Source organism: Hylobates moloch, unplaced genomic scaffold (genome assembly GCF_009828535.3).
Source record: "Hylobates moloch isolate HMO894 unplaced genomic scaffold, HMol_V3 SCAFFOLD_4900, whole genome shotgun sequence".
Lineage (NCBI taxonomy): Eukaryota > Metazoa > Chordata > Mammalia > Primates > Hylobatidae > Hylobates > Hylobates moloch.
In genome coordinates, this window is record NW_026657175.1 from 1,836 (window position 1) to 5,111 (window position 3,276).

The following is a 3,276-nucleotide window of genomic DNA, read 5'->3' on the forward strand; positions in this document are numbered from 1 at the left end:
TTCGAATTTTAGGAAATTCTCATTAAATACACTTCTGGGTCAGCAGCGACATCAGGAAAAGAACCTGACCAGCACCTCGGAACCCGCTTTGTCCCTCCCTGGTTCCTCCCTCTGGGTGCCAGCTGTGCTGCCCTCTCACTCATCTATAGTTAAGCGCAACAGCCCTTGTAGGACACCTGGCCGATCGGGTCACAGTCCTGCTGGGCCCTCAGGATCACTTGGGAGCACGAGGCTCCCTGGGGCTCCTTCCCACAGCTCAGTGCAGCATGCTAGGGGGTCAGGGCCAGCCCCTGTCCCTGGGGCCTCAGGCCTCCCTTCCTTCCCACAGCGGCCAAGATCGAGGGTCTCTACAATGACTCGTAGCCACCCCGGAAGACCATGCGCAGAGGGGTGCTGATGACCCTGCTGCAGCAGTTGGCCATGACCCTGCCGCTGTGGATCGGGAAGCCTGGTAACAAGTGAGGGCAGCAGCTGTGAGGGAGGGGCTGGTGCCCAGGGGCTGGGACTGACCCTTTGTTCCACTCACAGGCCCCCACCGCTCTGTGGAGCCATCCCCGCCTCAGGGGACTACCTGGCCAGACCTGGAAACAAGGTGGCTGCCTGGGTGAAGGCTGTGGATGGGGACTAGCAGTGGATCCTGGCCGAGGTGATCAGTTACAGCCAGACCACCAACAAGTGAGTGACACCAGCCCCGGGGCTGTTCTCTGGTCATTGCACCTGCCTGGGCTGCCGCTCTGCTTCCTGTCTGCACAGCAGGAGAAAAGCTCCCCAGAGGATGCTATGGGTGAGGCCGGCTGTGCAGGGAGCACTGGGTCATCGCCCCGCCCCCATCCTCCACACTCCCCCACACTCCCCCACAGGGACTGTGCCCCTGGCTGCATCCAGCGTTTTCCTCCTTTTGTCCACAGGTATGAGGGAGATGACATCAATGAAGAAGGCAAAGAGTGAGTGTCCAGGCCAGGGCAGGTCATGGAGCCTGGGGGCAGCCTAACAGCTGGGAAGGAGCATCCCCATCCGGCCACGGGCTGACACAAGACCCTCAACCACCAGGAGACACAGCATGAGCTGGCACCAGATCATCCTGCTGCCCCAGTGGAAGGCCAACCCCGAGACACCCTGAGGCCTTGTTCCAGAAGGAGCAGCTCGTGCTGACCATGTATCCGCAGACCACCTGCTTCTACCGCGCCCTGATCCACGTGCCCTCACAGTGGGTAAAGTAGCCTCCATGAGAGAGGCCATGGATGATGTCAGGAACAGGCTGATCAGACAGGTGGGGGGTCCTTGTTTGGGCCAGGGCAGGGCATGGAGCCCAGGTGAGGCAGGATAGGTAGTCAAGGAGACACCCACCTTCTCAGGATGCTGTGACCTTGGTGACCGCACGGCCAACGCAGTAAGCCTCAGCATTCACCTGGTCACTGAGCTCAAGCAAAGCTATCTTCAATAGGGAGTTTCCCTTTTGAGAACATGTGCATTTTGATTTTACCTGTCCTCAAACTGACCCTTTGCTCATTTTAATAGTAAAAACCATACCCCTGGGTGGAGATTTAAAATGCTAATGAGACATGAGTCCTAGGAACAGGCATGTATAGCAAATGCCCATGTGCACCCAGAGGACCACCCAGAACATGCTTACTCGTGACGCTTCTTCCCACCCATTATGAACAGTTGTGTAAGACTCCCATAGAGGGAGTTTTTCCTGCAGTATCAACACTGTCCCACCCTGACAAGCAGCCCGTTCTGAACGCGCTCAAGGTGTATTGTCTATTCTGCACTTAACTTTCAAAATACAGTTTTTCTTTTGCAATAAGTTACCCTATGCTGCACTTCTTTTGCTGTGTGTCTCTTGTTTAAATTATTTTATTTTGCTTATTTATTTATTTATTTATTTATTTATTTATTTATTTATTTTTTGAGACAGAGTCTTGCTCTGTCATCCAGGCTGGTGGGCAGTGTTGCGATCTCGTCTCACTATGATTCTCCTGCCTCAGCCTCTCGAGTAACTGGGATTACAAGTGTGCGCCAACATTCCCAGCTAATTATGTATTTTTAGTAGAGATGAGTTTCGCCATGTTGGTTAGGCTGGTCTCGAATTCCTGACCTCAGGGGATCCACCTGCCTCAGCCTCTCAAAGTGCTGGGATTACAGGCGTGAGCCACCGTGCCCTGCGTACTTACTTTATTTTAAACCAAGAAGACGAGAACCCAGGTATCACAACAGCCGTCAAGCTGGGAAGGAGTGTCCCCAGACACAGATTGACACAACCCCCAGGAGACACACCCTGAGCTGGCAGTCACGACCTCAGTGGAAGATCCACCACCAGATGGACCCCAAGGTCTTGTTCCAGAAGGAGCAGCTCATGTTGGCCCTGTATCCCCAGACCACCTGCTACTACCACGCCCTGATCCATGCACCCCCACAGCAGGTAAAGCAGCCTCCAGGGGAGAGGTGCAGAGGTCATTGGTGACACCAGGAACAGGCTGATCAGAGAAGCTAGGGGTCCTCTTCCTTGTCCCCCTTGTCCTCATCTCCCAAGCTAATGGGACCTGCCAGCAGCCCTCCCTCTTCCACTCCAGCCCCAAAGGCTACTGTCCCCTTGCCAGCCCTGGCAGCCTTGGCAAGCCCCAAGTCAGCGGCTTCCCTTCTGCAGCCCCAGGAGAACCAGCTCTGAGATGGGAAGCTCCTGCCCTGAGCCCCGGGCTCCTACCGCCTTGTGCTCTTTGTGACATGGGACACAAGCCACCTGAGGCCAGGATCCCTGCCTACTGCCCTTTGGGTTGCCCTCAGTCCTCTGAACACAGAGTCCCTGAAAGGCAGCAGACCCTCCAGCTATGGCCCCACTGGGAAGGGAGTAAACGCCCCTTCCTCTCCCCGCCCTATTCACTGCCCTGGGCCTCCTGCCACTGAGAAAAGAGCTCTGTAGCAGCAGGAACTGGGCCAAGACTTCTTGACCCCAGAGTGAAGGATGATAGGAGTGGCTGAGAGTCCACGGCCCAGAGGCTCCTGTGGTCTAGGCTGGGGGAAGGGGGTGCCTGTCCTGGCCTGGGGGTCTCTGAGCAGCCCCTCCTGTCTGTCTGCCCCACAGCTCCAGGATGACTACTCGGTCCTGTTTGAAGACACCTCCTATGCAGACGGCTATTCCCCTCCGCTCAATGTGGCTCAGAAGTACGTGGTGGCTTGTAAGGAACCCAAGAAAAAGTGATGCTGCCCGGCGGACTCACCATCCCCCAACGACACAGGGCAGGACAGCAGAGGACGTGCTGGGATTAAACACATTCC

The 3,276-nt window shown here is 56.0% G+C and overlaps 1 pseudogene; it reads left to right on the forward strand.

Moving 5' to 3' along the window:
- Window positions 1-328: 328 nt before the first annotated feature.
- On the forward strand, window positions 329-3,270 carry LOC116465390 (SAGA-associated factor 29-like; annotated as a pseudogene).
- Window positions 3,271-3,276: the final 6 nt, after the last annotated feature.